The sequence below is a fragment of the Macrosteles quadrilineatus genome, unplaced genomic scaffold (genome assembly GCF_028750875.1).
Source record: "Macrosteles quadrilineatus isolate MER2022 unplaced genomic scaffold, UCM_ALF_1.0 Scaffold_7__1_contigs__length_78375512, whole genome shotgun sequence".
Taxonomy (NCBI): domain Eukaryota; kingdom Metazoa; phylum Arthropoda; class Insecta; order Hemiptera; family Cicadellidae; genus Macrosteles; species Macrosteles quadrilineatus.
In genome coordinates, this window is record NW_026542600.1 from 6,545,018 (window position 1) to 6,566,725 (window position 21,708).

General features: G+C 32.8%; 1 protein-coding gene across 1 annotated transcript in view; it reads right to left on the reverse strand.

Annotated features, from left to right (window-relative positions):
• The window catches only part of LOC128998544 (fatty acyl-CoA reductase wat-like), a 47,440-nt gene extending 34,375 nt beyond the window's left edge, over nt 1-13,065 (reverse strand). Inside the window, exon 1 of the mRNA XM_054424722.1 lies at nt 13,036-13,065. The gene's annotated coding sequence lies outside the window, so the exon portion shown is untranslated. The remainder of the gene's footprint in view (nt 1-13,035) is intronic.
• Nucleotides 13,066-21,708: the final 8,643 nt, after the last annotated feature.

Sequence of the window (21,708 nt, forward strand, 5' to 3'; positions counted from 1 at the left end):
AAGACTAAAAATCACTAGTCATGACCTTATGTTTTTGTTTATAACCACTCATTGCCACCCAAATACAGTATAATCAGCTGATTGGTGTCCGGTAAAACTCATTACAGTACAGTAGTACGTAATTAAACCCCATTTGAAGCTGGTGGCAAAAAGCTGTTTTCTGGACTAAATCCTTGTGTGGGAAGTTCGTCAAAATAATGTAGTGTGGCGTAAACATATGTTATATTGTCTGAAATCAATCCTGGAGGCAATGCTGAATAAAGTATGATTAAATGTTTGGATTTTTTTAGCAGACAGGTGTGCTGCATATGAGAGTTTATTCACATTAGCTTTCCATTCTGGTTATGAAATTATTGCTAACTCTTTGGTCCGGGTCACGAACCAGCCATAAAATACTCTATTTTGGTCTAACGGCCGCCAGTTGCACATACAGAGCCTGGAGACTTATGGTGAGGTTTGGTTACTCAAATAATAAAATTAAAGCCAAATGTAGTAGTAGGAAAAGTTTAAAAAGCTTTTATCCTATAAAGTGCATATTCACCTAGACATCCTCAATTAATAAATGTGGTATCGTTCATTTCCATCCGATTCATATCGACCACTTAGTTATAATGTTTGATAAATCTCCATTAAATTAATCTTCAACTGTTTAATTCACTTGATGGATTTCCCATATAGGAAATTAACTATTCCATTATATAATATCTCGAATATAACCCATCCATTTCGATTAAATGTTGTACAAAATTTTATTCAAACGAGTTCGCAAATCAGCATGATAATGATTATGAGAACGAGGTTTTATGGGGTGGATTGTTTTTTCCCATTATCACCCTTAAAATTTTAAATCTTGCAACTTGTTTCCAAATATTTATAGAGCTTAGAAAACAAATTATTTAGTACGTTGTTGTACGATTTATGGTTACGGAATTTTTTTAAGAAACTATAAATTAAAAAATTCTTTGTTGTTCATGGAGAATTAGTAAACCGCTGTAGTTTGCTTGCTTATGAATATTTTTAGATCAAACTTGTCAAATTCATTCATTCCATACTCATTCATTGCTATTGTGCTGTTTGGTATTTTTATAATTGTTGTCATACTATACAGTAGTATGTTTTATAGTATGTTGCATATTAATTTGATGTTTGTTTCGAATGTAGGGCGTATTGTTGTTTGTAGCTTGATGATTTACTTTTAGGATCTTGGCTAATATCAATGTTTAACTGTGGTGTGAGTTTTACTTTTCACTTCAGTAAATACCATTTCACTAAAACACACTTTATCACCCTCCATGTAGCAGCAAACCTAAGTACTTGAGAAACGTAATTTTAATTAAATAGGGAATAAATCTGATACTTTAAAGGAATATTTTTAGTTAAAATCCAATTAGAATTAGGTAAATGGAAATCCACTGAGTCTGCAGGTTTGCTGCGGCGGGGGTATTTTATTTACTTATACTTCACTACAGCGATATCGTTGTTACTATTGACCCTACCAATTTTAAGTAGCTTATTGCAACAAGAACTATTGACAAATTCATTTTATAATTCAATATTCTCAATATAAAGATTGGTGTTTTTGGTTGAAATCACCTTAGTTTCAACGTAAAATGTTGTAAGTGTTATTTGACGTGGTTTTGTTTACATTCCGTAAATTTAATGAACCATGCTGACCAAGAAATTTTGTTGTTGTTGGTTTTTAAATTTATATTTAAGCAACAAGTTTATTTTCAACGAAAATGTCGTTAACAAGGTAAGTATAAGTATGACGGTTTGAACCTAAAACCCGAGACGATGATTCTCAGGAAAATATCCTTCTCATCTAATGATGATCCGTTCGTGAGATTTAATGCATAACGTTAATATTACCGTTAGCTTAATAGCTGTGGAATTAATATTCCACAGAAGTTTAAATCCGTAAATACTAAATAGTTTTCTATAAGAATCAACACATTTAAATTAAGTTCTTGTATATGTTTTAAATATGTCACAGAAGCCAAAAGCATCATCCGTTCAAATTCATACACTGTAGATTCATCAAATGTGTGTCCGTTAGCACAATAACTCGAGCAAAAATCATCCGATTTTGATAAATTTTTGTACAAATATGTAAACCTATGTTTACTTGTACGAGTACATGAACCAGCATGATCGGACCATGGGAACGGGATTTTATGGGGGGAATTAGTTTTTCTAATTTTTGACCCTCAAAACATAAAATTTCCCAATTTCTCTCCAAACTATTTTGTAGAGCTGGAAAAAAAATAATATTGTATATTGACGTGTTTTGTACGGTTATTGATTACGGGGAAAATTTAAATGATTGTTAATTAAATTTTTTATGTTTTTCTTATGGAGAATAGTAAACTGTTGTAGTTTGCTTGTTTATGGATATTGGATATATTTTGATCAAACATGGCAAATTTAGTTATTTTGTACGAAGATATTAATATTTTACTAAAAAACACACTTTACTACCCTCCCTGTAGCAGCAAACCTAGGTACTTGTTAAACCTCAAAACAATTAAATAGGTTTAAGTAATATTCCAATCAGGCAAATGTAAATTCGCTTAGTCTGCAGGTTTGCTGTGGCAGGGTTTCCATTTTGACAATTTTGAGAGTTACACAATTATTTTCAATTGTGTAAGAAGTAGAAGTAATGACTTGATTTTTTATGGACTTAAATTTAAAATGATGATAACTGGTAAACAAAAGAGACGGACGAATAGGAAGTTATGAATAAGGGGAAAGGCTTCTGGCGTTTTGTTAGCACAAATACGTCGACATAAGCATTGTTGACAGTACAATATGCTATGACATGCCGCCGCCGCCGCCGTCAGAACACATTTAACTTACTACAGTGGAGTTGTTCTTACTTAGGGACAATGGATACACTCTCAATAATGTTTTATGTGTTATTGGTAGTTGTTACAGTTTTTAAGGGAACTGCCCAAACTCTAATCCCGTTACAGTACTATCAAAGGTCAAAATTTCATTACATCAATTGATACCCCAATGAGATATGGGCCCAGAATTGACCACTTGGGATTGAACTAGCAACCTTCAGCTTTGAAGGCGAGTACTTCAACCACGCTTGCCTACCCAGACTGTAATGTTGACGTATCTTAAGCACTGAACAATTTTTAACAGAAATAATTGTTTTGTATAGTTCTAGAGTAGAATTATTTTCACATGGACCTTATTACAACTCAGCTATAGATGGTTTAATCTGACAGCTTGTGTATACCGGTACGTCCGATGCACTCGAATTCGAACTCAGCTCGATTGTGTGATCATAATTCGGTCAGTCATAATTTTAGATAAAGAATATACCAGCTCTAGTGGGAATATTATCCAATAAGCTGTATTATGCAATCAGCTGTTTTACTACATTTTAAATACATTTTAATCGTATTGACAAGTTTATATAACCGTTATGTTTTCTTCTCAACTTGCAACCTTTATCAAATGACGCCAATATTTTTGTTTTATGATAAATCGATATATAATTAATCATAACTTTAGTACAGTACAGTTGTTTATCTAATCGTTCTCCCTAGGCAATTTATTCGTAATGAGTGGTTTGATATTTGGCTGACATGAAAATATGCAACTAGAATACAACAAAGTGAAATCGTTGGAGTTTAACTGTAAAGTCCATAAGTGCCCATCCGACATTAAAGTAACTTCGGGTAATTACATAATTTATGTATATGGTAACCGTATGTCCAAAACCCTATTCAGTGGTGGTCTTGGAATTTAATTTAGGGGGTTGTGTCCCTCCTATCAACTAAAATGTTAGGAGAGGAACCCTATTAAAAGAGGGGGTCTACCCTAATATTTCAGGGGGATTCACCACCTCAATCCCCCTTGGACTCCCAATGACCCCCAAGAAGGCCCGAAAGATAAAATAAAGACCTTTTTAAGAATCTTCAAATTTCCTTTTTCTTAGCAATGTAGAGCTTTTTAGTTTTTAATAATACATATATTCAATTATATTTGTTTAGTGAAGTATTTTTACTATGTCACTTTTTGGTTCATTGTAAAACATAATTGTAATCATCGTCTTATTAATTAACATTTTGTTAGACCACATTGTCAATAACTTTAAAAACTTAAAACAATACAAAATTATTTATTCATCATCTCTCAATACCTGTGTTTTCGTAGTTTCCGTGGTGATAGCACAAGCTAATCATAGACTTGGTACGGAATGCAAAGCTGACATTGACTTCTCGGTATGGCTAGTCAGCAAGCGATGTATTTTAAATGGTTTGCTGTGCAAATCCTCAACACTTCGTCCTGTGTGTATTGCCTCAGTTGTTTGCATAGTTGCGTCTCCGTCATAGCATTTGTCGGATGGGATTTCCATCTAAAATATACTACGGATCTTCCATCAAACACGCAGAAGAAAACACCAATTTAAAATCGGAATTCTCTCATCAACAACTATCGCCAAACTTCCACTGTTGTCAAACTTTCCACTTAATTTGTAAATATTGTAAACAAACTAGCGGAAACGTTTGCTTCCCTGCGAGATTTTCTGTAAGGACCGTTTTGTACAATGTAATTAACTGGTATATCCGCCTGTTGTAATTAGACAGCGTTGTCGGTGTGGGATGGTGATTAGATAGTTAGCAGTAATTGATACAGGGCGTGCTAGAAGTATGATACAAACAAAACAAGAACTTTAAACATCCTTAGTTTTCGTAATTTCTAAGATTAATTTTACTAATATAGTGTATTTTAGTTTACTGGCATAGCTATGATTATGAGAAGAAGAGCACTAAAGATAATGAGACTAAGAGTACTGCCATGGTTTATTAAAAGAAGATAACTGGCATAGCTAGGTTTATGAGAAGAAGAGCACTAAATATTATGAGATGAAGAGTACAATCATGGCTTATAAGAAGAAAAGCACTGGTATAGCTATAATTATGAGAAGAAGAACTCTGATGATTATGAGACGACGAGTACTGTCATGGCTTGTAAGAAGAAGAGCACTAAAGATTATGAGATGAAGATTTCTGTGATGGTTTATTAAAAGAAGATCACTGGCATAGAATAAATTGGAAGATCACTGGGTTATGAGAATAATAACACTAAAGATTATGAGATGAAGAGTTCTGTGATGGTTTATTAAAAGAAGATCACTGGCATAGAATAAATTGGAAGATCACTGGGTAATGAAAAGAATAACACTAAAGATTATGAGATGAAGAGTTCTGCCATGGTTTATTAAAAGAAAATCACTGGCATAGAATAAATTGGAAGATCACTGGGTTATGAGAATAATAACACTAAAGATTATGAGATGAAGAGTTCTGTGATGGTTTATTAAAAGAAGATCACTGGCATAGAATAAATTGGAAGATCACTGGGTTATGAGAATAATAACACTAAAGATTATGAGATGAAGAGTTCTGTGATGGTTTATTAAAAGAAGATCACTGGCATAGAATAAATTGGAAGATCACTGGGTTATGAGAAGAATAACACTAAAGATTATGAGATGAAGAGTTCTGCCATCGTTTATAAGAAGACCATATATGGCAACAGCTATAAGAAGAGCACTAACGATTATGGGGCGACAAGTACCATCATAGCTTATAAGAATAAGAGCACTGGTATAGCTAGGATAATGAGAGGAAGAACACTGGCATGATTAAGATAACAAGAAGGACACTACCATAGTATAATGAGACAAAGTACATTAGCTTGGATTGAAAGAAGGACAGCTGTGCCATAGCACGGGTTATGCTTGATTTATAGCTAAAAGAATCCCTCTACCTTTCACCTAAGTATACATACTGTAACGTTATCGACCACTAGTGGAATGGTCTTTAAGTGGTCAAGTGGAGTTAAATTTAAATGCGGTTTGTGTGTTATGTTTACGCATTAGTGAACTCTTAAATTTAACCATTTAAATTAAGTACTAGTCCATTAGTTTATTAATGTGATATTAGTAAACAACCCCAATCAGTATTCTGTTCAACTTAGACTCTAAGAGTATGTTAATTAGATATCAAATTGTATGTTTTTTACTTATGATTTTTCCTCTCACCTTCAATTAATCTGTCAATCGTCACGGAAACCATGAAGAATTTCCGCTCCTAGATATATCTATCTGTAAACATTCTCCAAGGAAATGTTGTTTGTTTTGTAAACAATCGTTGCTTTGACAACCGACTGTTGAGCCTCAAGAATGGGAGGTCGCGGGTTTGATGCGTCGACATTGAATGACCTTGACCAAACGATCAGCTGTTACGGTGACCTACATACAGGGTAATCCGCTAATCCTGCAATGTGCAAACATCAAGTCATTGACCGAGGCTATTGAATATGATCGCAGGTATCTATATTACACAATAATAGGTAGACGACAACTTGTTCAATATAAATATTGTAATATATTTATTTGCTGTTTGTATCCTCGTAGCTTCGTAACCGGTTAGTTATTAAAAAACTCTCATAACTTCTTAATATTTTTATGTCAATTTAATTTATTGATTGTATAAAGTGTGTGTACGTCATTTATTATCAGTAAAGAACTTTTTCTGAATTTTAAATAACTAGACAAATTGTTTATTCAATCACTATTCACTATGGAGTATCGATTGGCTTAATGATTATGTTAATGGGTATCCGGTCAATTTACCAGCTACTTAAATCCTTATTTTTAGACTCACGTAATAAACGTGTGCAAACAAATTTCAAAATATATGTTGGAAGAAATTTTGCATCTTAAAATTCTTTTTAAAATGTTAGATTAAAACGTGTTTAAAATATCAATTATTCTAGATTAAGCTTACAATTGGGTGAGTTTAAACCAAAGCTTCTATACATTGAACTGACTATATGGACGAATCACATTTTTTTTTCGATAATTTCTTGATCAATTAGATATGATGTAACCTATAAAGGAGGATGTATTTTTTTATGCGCAATGTTTGCATTGGTTTGTGTGCATTAATATTTTTAAAAGAGAAAACTAATTACTTATTGCGTTATTTCTACAGCTAAAACTACATAATTTAGGTGTATATTGGAGGAAGATCGTGTATACTTCCGGGAACAAAAGACTGTTTTCCTAGGTCGCTATGCACGAGCCCGAGATTGTTTTTCACATCACTTCTAGACCCAGGGGTTGCGGCATCATCACTTAGATCAAATTTATTGGTTATTTGACTGTATTCGAACCCAGATTCGAACCCAGGACCGAAGGGGCGGGGTTTAATTGGGCCAATTGACCTGAGTCAGGTAGTCGGGTATTCCTGAATTGCGCCAACCACTCCAGGGAGCCACCCGATACGTTCATTAACTGCGCAAAGTATAGGCCCTAATTGACTGTGTAATTGAGTAGGTTAAGTTAGGTTAGGTTAGGTTAGGTTAGGATGAAACGTAAACAAGGACCCTCCTTCTGCCGGCAACTCACCCCTACATGGCTTGGGCATTTTTGGGGCAGTATGAGAGCTTGGCGCAACTAAGGAACTCTTTTGCGCAATTAGTGCACAACCGGGCCCAAGTTCCGCGCTCTACCACTAGACCAGCCAGGTTCCAAACATTAAAGTAAATCTATCAGTATGAAACTATCTATGAAACTATTAAATCTATCAATATATCCAACCCTGTGAGGTATAAAAACAGAACCACGTACACATGAGGTATCACATCCGTAATAGGCTACCTAACCGTTTCTAAGATCAAGTTCTAAGCGACCTAAAAGGATCCAGTTCGCAAGGCATCTATAAATTAACTAACAGTGTATGTGTGTGTAAAGAGAAGAACAATGTAGTACCGCTTATCAACTAACTTGTTTACTGTTTTGATATGCTTTGAGTAGTTCGTTACCCGCGCGTCGTTGTTTTCCCACGGAACCATCTGTTTAAATACCCCCGCCGCAGCAAACCTGCAAACTAAGCCAATTTCCATTTGCCTGATTTAATGTTTAATTAAATATATTTCAATAACATTCGGTTTAACGAGTACCTAGGTTTGCTGCTACAGGGAGGGTAATAAAGTGTGATTTCTAGTGAAATAATTATAGCCTAGTATAAAAAATAAATTAGCAAAGTTTGATCAAAATATATCCATGAACAAACAAAATATAACAGTTAAGTTATTCTCCTTAAGAATAACATGGGAATGTTAAATTTAAAATTTTTAAATTTTCTCTGTTACCAATAACAATAAAAAACACTTCAATATACAAAATTATTTGTTTTTAAGCTCTTAAAAATGATTTATAGAGAAATTGTAAAATTTATGTTTTGAGCGAAAAAAATTAGAAACCCAATTTTCACCCCATAAAACCCCCGTTTCCATTGTGCGATCACGCTAGTTCGCGAACTCATTCAAATAAACTAGTGTTTACACGTTTGTACCAAATTTCATCGAAATCGGATCATTTTTGCTCGCGTTATCGTGCTAACGGACACACAAATTATATATGTGTCCGTTCACCATCCGTTCAAATTCATCCTCTGGGGACCTCAAAACGATAAAGTAAAACGGTCCTGGGTCCAGTTCTTACCGTGAGACCTACGATAATAGCTTATTCCCTATATGGGAAATTCGCTAATAGTAGTATTAACTATAACACGTTTTAATGTTGATTTAACAGGTTTAACATATGATTACTATAAAGAGCTTAAACCCTGTAGGTTATAACGAGTTTAAACATCTAGCAGTGATAAAGAATCTAAATGCAGTAAACCTTCATCAGACCTCACTTAATTTGCTTAATCGGAACAGACATATGACAGCGTTTTGCTATCATTCCATACATGTGCGTTAGGAATCCGCCACTGTGCACTATGCAGTTTAGTTGCACTGTTTACAGTTTTAAGTAGCTGGCTGTTTTATAATACAGAACACATCATTCAAGACTGTTTCTATCATGCAAGAGGTACTCAAACGATTTCTGCACTTATAATTAAGTTTATTTTATGATTTGTGAAGTGATTAATTTAATTATTTTGTTCAAAGTAATTGGTTGCATTGGTATCCATTTAGACATTGTGACATGTTTAACAATTATCATGTGTTTTATATGCGGGAAAAAAAATTAGTTAATAACGTAATTAAAAAATATGGATACATTTTTAATCTGGAAATTACTATAATGATATGCAGTTTGACATATGATACCACTTAAAATTTTTTAGGTATATACCTTTTTTGTTTTGTGGTGTTGTTGTAATATTGCAAATCAAAGTAAATCTTAGTTTATGAGGAATTTTACATTATAAACAGCATAGATGTATCTGACTTTCAAGAAAAATACATTGTATTCGAAATAGCACAACTTTTCCACATAAAGAGCCGTAATTTTTTGACGGATAAAATTAGTCAAAATGAGTCATTAAATAGTCATTAAAAGAGCTTCAAAATTATGCATAATATTATGACTCATATTTGTGTCTGATAATTGTCAGATTTGAACTAGCGAACCTCTGGTTTTGGTAAAACAATAAAAATACCCTCAATAGTAAGAGTCCCTTGATAAATAAAGCTCTTTACAAATTGTCTTGCAGATTTACAAAATGTTAAATTTTAATGACAAAACCTTCGTTTTATTTACAAACGACAGTAGATATATCATTATAAATTTGTATATTGTTAATTATAAATATAGTATTGGAACGTATCATCATGCAATTTGGTAAATTTATATCATGGTAAATCTAGAAAACGTCATAAAGACAACAAATATTGTTCCTCGTAGCAGCAAACCTAAGTTCTCATCGACGATCATAATCATACTGAATGGGGGTGTATGTTAATTTATTTTCAATGAAAACCTGTTTAAACACTTTTAACCAGTTTAATTCATCAGAGATATTGTATTTTATTTTTACACATGGATTATAGGTCCGTACATTAATATTGACTCGTAAATTTCAAAATTATTTTCGAAATATCCCAAAACACAACAAAAGTGAGTAAATTACTCTTATTCAATACGACTATCTTACATCTTTTTAATCAATGTATAAATGATTTATCAAATTTTAAGAGCCAAACATAGTTTTACGCCAGTATCTCATTGCTATGTGTTAATCATACGTAGTCTGTCACACACCTATTACACCAATCCCAGCTGTTCAACTTTCCAAGGACACTTTTATCACTGTCAACGTTTAATGAATGTGAATAAAATCGTCTAACATGTCAGTATTAACGTGTCTTATAAATATTAGCCATCTTGTGTGTTATAGTGTATGAGTGTTAATATATCTTTTAATCTTACCTATTGTACTATTAGTTATAAGTATAACATGTATAGAGCTTATAGATATGTTTATAGAGGAGGGGGCTTTACCGACAAAGATGTTATCTTTTTTTATCCTAGATATGTGAAGATACAGCTGAGGTGGACTGCGAATGGACCAAGATCACATGGGTCAAAAACCTTTTGTATTTAGCAAGATTTGAACCCGAATATCTAGAAGTCCCGCGCTGTAACCTGTCCTTGCTTGGTATTTACTTTATGGGGAATAATTGAGGCATTAATTGAATCAAATCACTGTTAAGTTTGATGATATAACGTCAAGTAAATATATTTTAGAACTATCTAACATCTATCTAGATCTAGATTCGCCTATTAGGACTGATGATGATTGGAGTGTCCATTCGAAATCGATCACCACTTACCTTCTTTTATGTATATTTATCGTCTTGTGAGTAACAGTACAAGCGTAAATATATGTTTTAAGTGTTATAAGACATCTCTTTTATTTACTTTCCGTAAATTTAATATCACGTACAATGCTGATCAAGAAGTTATTTGTATATTATTCCAATAACCTCAAACGAGTCCGTACGGTTTGCGTATCTGGTGTGTTTTTTACGAAATTCCCATAGGATTAAGCACAGACTATATAATACTTAAGCTTTTCCCGTAGGTCTCATGGTAAGACCAGGACATGGGGAGGATTTACTTTTTCCCTTTTGTCCCCACTCCCCACAGGCCAAAAACACCATCCGTTGATATATATATATATATATATATATATATATATATATATATATATATATATATCCGTTAGCACGATAACTCAAGAAAAAATGATCCGATTTTGATGAAATTCGGTATAAACGTGTAAACCTACGTTTATTCGAACAAGTTCACGACCCAGTATGATCGGACTATGGGAACAGAAGTTTATGGTGGGTAAAATGGGTTTTCCCATTTTTCACCCTAAAAACACAAAAACTTTGCAATTTCTTTCCAACCCGTTTTGTAGAGCTTAAAAAACTATAATTTAGTATATTGAAGTGTTGTTGTATGCCTAATAGTTACAAAAAAAAAATTAAAAAAGTATAAATTTAAAATTCCCATGTTATTTATTCTTATGGAGAATCAATAAACTTTTGTAGCTTGCTTGCCTATGGACATGTTTTTAATGAAATTTGGAAATTTTGTTTACTTCATACGAAGCTATCAAAATTTCAATAAAAACACCTTATTATTTTCCATGTAGCAGCAAACCTAATCTCATTAAAATTAATTATATTTAAATAGGAAATAAATCTCACAATTTTAAGGGAATAATTTAGTGTAATTTCAGCCAAGTAGATGGAAATTCGCTTAGTCTGCTGGTTTGCTGTGGCAGGGGTATTTTTTATTTTTTTATAAACCATATATCCCACAAATAAAGTTAATGTAAATCAACTCTCCAGTCTAGAAATAATAACTTTGCTGTCCATATACATCCATTGTAATTTAATTTGTAATAAATAATGGTTTAAATACCTTATACTGTCAAAATGATCCTTTAATTTGTCATTACAATTTGTCAAATCAATTTAATTTGTATTACAAACAAACACTAAAGATTTTAGTCCCTCACATCGTATAGCACTAGACACAACATTAGTCCTATTACTCTTCAAATCAAACGTTCAAAATAATTAAATAACATTTTTTACAGTACATACATTTTCTTTTACAAACTACCCGTTTCTTTACGAGCGTCGCCTTTAAGGTCTTTCTAAGTAAAATAGCGCCTATTAAATACCCCCACTACAGCAAACCTGCAGATCAAGCAAATTTTCATCTGGTGGAATTTTTAATAAAATATTCCCGTAAAATAGTCAGGTTAATCTTTTATTTAAATAACATTAATGTAAATGAGTACTTAGATTTGCTGCTATAGGGAAGATAATTAGGGGTGTTTTTTATTGAAATATTGATAATTACTAGTTTGAAATAAACCAATTTGTCAAATGTCATTAAAATATATCCATAAACAAACAAACTACTGTACAACAATTTATTTATTCTCCATAAAAATAACATATAATTTTAAATTTACAAGTTAAATTTGCCTCTTTACTATCTCCGTAACTATTAGCTGTGCAACAACTCTTCACCATGTAAAATTATTTGTTTTTTGAAGCTCTACAAATTAGTTTTGAATTGCAAAACATTATGTTTTCGGGTAAAAATGGGAAAACCAATTTTTACCTATTCAAACCCATTATACAACCCAGTTGCCATAGTCCGATCATGTTGGTTCGCGAACTTGTTCAAATAAACTTAAATTTGGTCGTGTCAAAGTTCATCAAAATCGGATCATATCTACTTGAGTTATCATGCAAACGAATATATACGATTATGGAAATAATAGTTGTGCTTCTACTACTATTATTATTGTTATTGTTATTATTGTTATTATTATTATTATTATTATTTATTAGTTGTACTATTAATGCCTGCCTATTCCTTATATGAGAAATCTGCTAAACACTATATCAATTAAACAAAAGTGACATATCATAATTGTATAGTACTGTAATTAGGGTGAATTATGAGTCATTCGTTTTATAATGTGTTAACGTGTTTCACAAGCTCTGATTTAAATAAATAACTATGCATATTACAAAATTTACCAATGTTTACGAAAAATATTATAGAGTAATTCTGAAATGTTAAACATTTCTACAGTTTTTAATTTTTTATCAACGACTTACCAACATGAACTAATTCAATAGGTGTGCCAACGTAAGACGGGTTAAAGCTTTACTTACCGGCGTCAGTGTAAACAGCTGATCTGTAGAGCACTGTTGCCTATGTAGGTACTGAATACCACACCTGTTTCGTTATCTTTCATATCTCCCCCTTCCCCTCCTCATGCTTAACGGTACGATACAGCCTTGATATAAGAAGACTTTTGATAACCGAAACACGTGGTAACCCGGGAAAAGCCCGACAGCCGACTTGGTGAATTTCCATATTAGTAAAGAATTTTTGTGTAATTTTTGTTGCCTCGTTATTACAGCTCAATCAAACGTTGGTTAACAGTATATTTTGTTTTATTTTTAGTAAAACGAATTAGTACGTATTTACTACTTAGCCGTTGAGTACGAGAAAATATCAATGAGGTATAGAAAGTTCTGAAGGTGAATTCTCTGATGTTTTTATGTAACAAGTAAAACACACATTTTAGAGTTATCAAACGATTTTACTGAGGTATTTTTCTTAATTCTGTCTTTGTTTCTCATAGCTTTTTCATATTTATTAATAATGAAATGGAAGTTAACACCTCGTTGATTCTCTCCCAATACATTTCCAACTCTAGCTTATTCTTCTTATTCTTCGTGACGTTCCAATCCAGTGAGCTGAAACTCTACTCTTCCGCAAAATCAGCGGACAATTTTTGAAGTCAGATAACTAAAGGTGACGAAATAATGCTAAATTATTTTTTTACACTGCAACGAAAACTGTCTTCAATACTTGAGTTGGGTTAGGTTAGGTTTATTTATATTTATTATCTTTCTCCTTGAAGCAATGAAGAATCAGCTGGAAAACGCTTTCATCTGAAACTCCTTAAGTGGCTCTTTTCGATGAGGTCAAAAAATGGGTCCAGTGAAGAATTTTTCGTCATATGTAAGCAAACTAAGACAATAATTTCGTACATTTTTAAACTTTATAACCTAACTCTAATGATATTTCTCTTTCGGTTTTTGTTAATTTTGCTGGTTTTCAAAATTCATTAAGTTTTTGTAAAAACTTCAAAATGAGGTGTAACTTGAAGAGGAATTACTTGAAGAAAAAAAATGTTTGAGTATCGCCCAAAATCCCCCTTTTTGGGGGACATTTAAAAATTTCAAAATCATAAAATGAAACTTTCTGCTAAGATTGCACGACCACCAAAAGGATATCTTTGTCTATTTACTTAGAAAAACATTAGAGGGGGGGCGGGTCTTGACTTTTTATTCACCCTGTATGTAAGTCTTGTGAATAAACAGTATAAGTGTAAAATATATTATTACAAGTGTTATTTGACGTATTTTGGTATTTTAAGGTAATTTATTACCACGTACGATGCTGATCAAGAAGTTATTTTATCCTAACGAGAAAAATAATAACTTAGGCATAACTCCCGTCTATTGAGAACTCTAGAAACATATTTTGTATGTAAAATTTATGAGTACTCCTACTAAGTCTACCGTCTACATAAACGCCTTGATCTTTAGATTTAAGGTCACATCAACCTATGAATGTTAATTTTTGTTTTTTTGCAAGCCAACTTACTTGGTGAAAACCAGACTTGAGTTCCGTAGCAATATAGGCATGATTTATGTTTAAGTCGAGAATGCTAATATTATCTTGTGAAGATAGCAATGTTGTATCGTCAGTGTAAATGCCAGCCAAGGGGATATAGCAAAGAATATCGTCAATGAAAATTATAAAAATAAACGGTCCAAGAACTGAACCTTGTGGAACACCTGTGGTTACGTCTGCACGAGATTGGCTCACTAAATCAAACTAATTTACGATTGTCTCTATGGAATGCAATAGTTTAGCGAAGAATGGCTACGTTGGATGCAATAAGATTTTTTTGTTCATAAATCTTGAGAGATAATTGATTTTCTAAACCAAAAGGATATTGTCCATTATGTAATGGAGTCAGAAGAAGAATATTTATTAGGGTATAAAGACGTTTTCAGGTATCTAGTTTTAGGAATAATGTTTTATTTTGTATGTAACTTGAAATGGTTGAACGTAATAGATTAAGTTGAATCCAAGTTTTGAAGAAATACATTTTTTACTTAATGTCAACATATTTTTCTTCCTACGATCTAGAAGCTATTTTATTCTTTAAGATTCGTGTAGTGTTTCAAAATATTCAAACCCTCTCAAAAATTTGAGCAGATTAACAACTAATCATTAAAAATGTATTAAAAAACCTAAATTAACTCTAAACAGTTTTTACTTTTGATGTTTCCAAGAAGAACACGTTAAGAATTGTTTTCCAACGCTCATTAAAATATTCCGTTTTCCTTATTAACTGCTTTAACAGAGTTCCTTATACTCTAGAATGATTTATCTTTAAACAAAATAAACTCTTCTACGAACGATGACCTGATTGATACTTACCTATCAAAGACAACAGTCTAGCCTGATCCTGACTTAGATTTTAATAATTTAAACCCCATTAGGCAATCTGCTAGATGAAGTGACACATTTAAGTACCGTTAATCAATTTTAAATTGTTTTCCACAATGAAAGCGTGTTTTATAATTTCCATGCGTGGGAAACTGTTTGAAATAGTGGTATTGTGCGCGAGTCTTTGGTGATATTTTTGAGAAATTTGTCATTCTTACGAAGGGGGGGGGGGGGGTTTCTAGTATCCCAAATGTAGGTTTAAAATCTACTTACACATAAAAAAGTGTTTTTGTAACAATTTCCAGTTTTCTAGATTTGTCCTTGTATTAGACACTAGACCTTCGCTCAGGTTTCTGGATTACGGGAGATCCAAATTATTTTTCCTTATGTGAAATCACCATCTGTCAAATTTGTTGTATATTAAAGAGTAATGGTAAAATTTGAGCATTTTCTGTTCTAAATTAAAATTTACGATACAGTATGTGTTATAGGACATAAAAAATCAGTTTTGTTCAATTAACTCTTGTAGTAGGTCGATCATAATCACTGAATGGTCTTTATAGTTCCGTAAAAAATGGCTATAAGTATTAACTTATAGTTTGCTTGTTAATGAACATTTCTGATCAAATTTGGAAAATGTATTTACAGTATTTCATACTAAAATATTAACATAAAAATACTCAGTAGAAGCCTACCTTCCCTGTAGAAGCAGACTTTAATAGAATAGAATAGAATAGAATAGAATATAAATCTCTTTATTGCAGGAATGACAACAATGTATATACAGTACAGCCTAAAAATTATAGTCCTTCTTTGATTGCTTAGTGAATAAAGTAATACTACTAGTTAAAAAAACTAATACTAAGAGAATAAAAACTAACTATGACTATACAAAATAAAATAAAATGACTACTTATTCTAAAAAGTATTATTAAAACCTGCAAAAGGTAGCCCCTACAGGCAAAAGCCCAGTTATAGAGGAACCCAATGCTAATAACTTGGTGTCCCGTAAGAACCCTCACAAAATAAAATTAACAATAAAACAAGTCGTGTACATATAATATGATCGTGATAGTATGATATAAATATTTAATACTAAATAGGGGTTAAATCTTACCTTTATGATGAGGTATTTTAGTGTTTTTTCACATGGATTTCGATTAATCTGCAGGTTTGCTGTGATGAGGGTAGTTTAAATTAAAATGAATTTGTTGGAATTGTAAAAAACTACTGCAATAAACTCATTATATTTGTTATAATTAATTTCATATTTTTTTTTATTATTTTGGGATTTATTTTTAAATTACTCTAAGATTTTATGTACTTATAATATACCCCATTATATACTCCATTATCCCATCAAAAAGTGGCCTTTATATACGCTTTTAATTTTCACAAAATAAATCTGTAAAAATGTCTCAATTAGTACAAACATTTTAAATCACAAAATATCTTTCAATACGGTTACTCGCCTCAATCAACACTAAAATAAAAATTTCAAATATACAGAGTGTCCCGGAACTCTCTACCAATATTTTAGGGCATTGTTCCTGAGTAAGAAACATACCTAAATTTCATACTTAAATTGTCCGGAAGTCCTTAGTTATTCACACAGCCGCCTTTTGTTTTTTCACTTATTTTTTTTTCTTTTTTTTTAAAGTGGTAAAATATAAGAAATTTAAACTTTACACAAACATTTATGACAACTAGACAAAGCTAAAACAAAATTTTGAAGATTTGTCCAAATTCGTAAAACGAAATGGCGGCTATTTAAAATACTTTTGTCTTAAATAACTCAAAAATCGTTGATTTTACAAAGATTTTAAATTAACGCCATTTTGTTTTATGAATTTTAAAAATTGAAATAATTATTTTGTAGCTTTATTTAGTTGTCATAAATGTTTGTGCAAAGTTTCAATTTCATATCTTAAACCACATTTTAGAAAAAAATAATAAGTGAAAAAACAAAATGGCGGCTGTGTGAGCAACTAATGACTTCCGGGCAATTTAAAAATTAAATTTAGGTATGTTTCGTACTCAGGAACAATGCCCTAAAATATTGGTAGAGAGTTCTGCAGTTCCGGGACACCCTGTATATATACATATATATATATATTGGAATATTCAATAAAAATAATGTTTGAGTTTTAAAATAAAACAAAACATATGACTATAAATCATTAATCTTCCGAACGTGAGTTTACACAGTTTTTGAGCGCCTGCAATTTTTCTTGGCCTCACGCACTGCAAACATGTGTAGTGGTTTGCCTAGTAGTTATTAAAGGCGCTATAACTCCTGACTACTTCCCGTTATATGACTGACCCAGTTCACATATACATTAATACGTATATTACAGCTACATCCGTCAGCAAAATAATTTTAGTAAAAAGCGTCCGATTTTGATAAAATTCAATACGTGTATACCACGAATACCGTAAAAGACCCGGTATGGATCATAATCATAAACAAATGAAGTTTTTGGTCCGAAAATAAACAATATTTAACGTTGCTTAACTGGAACTGCCAAAACATATGTTAATGCTATTAGTATAGGATTCGGGCCAATAACGTCATTTGTTTATGTTTATGATACATACCGGTATTTTTCAAGGATTCGTGGTGTATACTTACATTCGAACGAGTTCGAGGAACAAGCATATCCGGACTAAGGGAATTCTGGGTGTCATAGAGGGAGGGTTATAACAAAAATTCGGTTTCCCATTTTCAACCAAAGTATTTTGTAGAGCTTAAAACCCAATAATTTAGTATACTGAAGTGTTGTGTACACCCAATGGTTATAGAGAAAATTAAAGAAAACTGTAAAATTAAAATTCTCGTGTTATTCTTATGGAGAATAAATAAACTCCGTAAATTTCTGTAATTTAACTCCATAAAGTGGCTATGCCGTTGGGAAGTAAAATAAAATAAATAAAAACTATTATAAATAAATATGAAGATAATAATATGAGAATAAATAAAAAATACCGCACTTAAGTCTAAATTTGAGTATTATAAGCCAATAATCGTGTACCTACTTACTAAGTTATACGAATTTCTGCTTTTAGCAAATTTCCATACAAGGAATAAGCTATTATCGTAGTACTCATGGTTAGACCTGGACCCGGTACCGATTTACTTTATCGTTTTGAGGTCCAGAGGCCAAAAACACCCTCCGTTCAAATTCATATACAGTATATATGTGTGTGTCCGTTAGCGCGATAACTCGAGCAGAAATGATCCGATTTTGATGAAATTTGGTAGAAACGTGTAAACCTACGTTTATTTGAACGAGTTCGCGAACCAGCATGGTCGGACTATGGTCGGGTTTATGGTGTAAAAATCGGTTTTCCCCATTTAAAAAAAAAAAAAAAAAATTCACATTTTCTTTCCAGACCATTTTGTAGAGCTTAAGAAAATAAATCATTTTGTATATTGAAGTTTTGTTGTATGCGTAACGGTTACGGAGATAAAAAACTTTCAATTTAAAATTCCCGTGTTATTGTTATGGAGAGTAAATAAACTGTTGTAGTTTGCATGTTTATGGATATATTTTAATCAAATTTGGCAATTTTGTCAACTTCATACTAAGCTATCAACATTTCAATAAAAAACACACTACCTTCCCTTTAGCAGCAAACCTAGGTACTCATTACAATTAATGTTATTGAAATAGGAAACAAATCTAACCATTTTCAGGGAATATTTTTGTAGAAATCCAGCCAGGTAAATGGAAATTCGCTAAGTCTGCAGGTTTGCTGCGGCGGGGGTATTAAATAATCATCCAGGAAATGGTGTTGATCGGTTATGGAGTAAGAGCCAACAATTGACATTAATAAAAGAATGTGTTCGTACGACTTACCAGACGCCTATAATTTTGACGCAAAGAATCATACCTTACGTAATTAAATGTATGGATTGTTTAACAAATAATAGATAATAACTGGACAGCATACCTATTCCTATATCTATAAATACATAGATAATTTAGGCATAGGTTCCCAAAGTTGATTTAAAATGCACAGAATGTCACAATAAACGAGGCACTATAGGCCTATTAGTAGTGTTAGTATTGTATCTATAAAGGTCTTTGAGCTTGTTCTCAATCAACAAATCGTTGCCTACGTTGAATCAAATAAGATATTTTCTTCTTGTCAGTTTGGCCAAACATAGTACAATTGAGGCAGTGCTGTTACTTGTTCAGAATTGTTCTGAGGGTCTTGAAAAAAAAAACAAAGTGTTGGTTGTAGATTGTTTGACGTCACCAAAGCATTCGACACGGTGTCCCATTCCATACTCCTTAGTAAACTTTCCTTCTATGGTGTCCAACACCTTAGCCTATCTCTCATTGAATCCTATCTTGGAGATAGACATCAGACTGTAGTTGTAAATGGGATTATGTCTAATTTTAAGTAAGTTGAGTACGGCGTGCCTCAGGGCTCTGTTTTAGGCCCGTCATTTTTTATTATATCAACGACCTTCCCACTCAGGTTCATGATGGCTTTGTACATCCTTATTTATTTGCAGATGATTTGGCCCTCTCTGTTATTGAAAAAGTGCTGAATCCTTGAGAAGTAGACTAGATGACACCTCTAATACCATGACTTGGGCAGTGCAAATTGTCTCTGTCTCAAAGATTAAAAGACTCGTGAAATTCTCTTACCTTCTAGCCGCCTTGAGACCGCATTGATGCTGCCAATTAAAGCAAACCCTGTTAATTTTTTGGGAATTCATCTTGAGCCTGGGATGGGATGGGAAACTCACATTGACACTATTTCAAACAGACTATGTACAGGGTTATCCCTACTGCAAACAAAGACCTGCCATTAAACAAGTTTAAAGACAGGATTAAACACTTTTTGGTCAACAGCCCTATTTATAACACCTTTTTATTTTTTTTAATCTGGACTGTTCATTAATGTAGGCTATTGCTAACTATGTAGCCGAGTTAAGTAAATGTACCTTGTAATTTATTCATGTATGTGATGCATTATGCAGACGTAATTTTGTTGTAGGCTAGTTAACTGTTATAAATATGTTTATTTTTATTTTTACAAAATTGTGTAAGTTTTATGACGAGACTGATAGCATGTAATTTTTGAATGGTCAAATAAGTTCTTGATTCTTGATTCGAGTTCATAATGTTTAACAGTTTAAAAGCATATGAAAAAATAACAAGTATTGTTATTTTTAATATAGCATGGCCCTCCATCGTTAATTTGTAGTGAGTTTATCTTACAAATTTGTTAACAATAATCGTTAATAATTAAAAAAAAAAAATATTGTCTTGCGTGGATGCGTATAATAAATTTTTATGGCAGATCTTTATAGGAAACCCACTTCGAAATTAGTGTCTTAACAACAACTAATCTTTTTACATCCGCCAGTACTTTGTAAACTAGATAAAAAATCGTCATGTCAACTGCAAAAGTGATGCATTTTATAATGCATGGACAACGGCCGCTTTACCAACGAAGGTGGTAGTTTGTCGTGTACGCCCCGTGTTCGCTACCGTCAACCGGCAACCCACCACCTCGCAAATAGGCGACAACGTGCCACCACGTCAACCCACCACCACTCTTTAACGAGGTGGTGGGTTGTCGTGTTCCCTCAATGTTTGGTACCGTCAACCCGCCACCTCGCACGTAGACGTCAACCAGCCACCACGTCAACCCTCCACCACACTAAAGAGGTGGCTGGTTGACGTGTATGAACAACTCGCCACCCCACATTTATGACAATTAGCCACCACATCAACCCGCCACCTTAAACTTCTTCGTCTTTTTGGTGGTGGGTTGATGTGGTGGCTGGTTGACGTGGTGGTGCCTTGACGCGTTTCCCATACTATAATGGTGTACGTATAGCATTGATTAATATTTTCTTTTTCAAATAGTATGGTATAAGTCACTCCAAGCAATGGTACTAATAACACTCGCAGAAAATGAATAATTCTTGATCAGGAAACTTCACAAAGCCATCAAACTTCACTCCACAATCACTCAGCTTTCGTTTCTATGTTTAAATAAATATAGAAGATGCTGGTGGTGGCAGATTGTCGTGGTGACATCTTGTTGGAGTGGCAGTTGCACCTTCATGGCAGCGAGGACATCAACACGCGCCACCTCAGATTAATGTGTGGGTGTATGGTGGAGCGTTGTTTGATTTAATGGCTTTTTATGTTTAATATACTGTATACACTTTATATAGTAATCTGAGAGCGTTTTCATGTTATACTCTATGTAAATAGCCACATTTCAGCGACGAAGATCAGGGAGGCTGCGCTGTTGACGGTCTGTAGACGAAGTCAATGGCA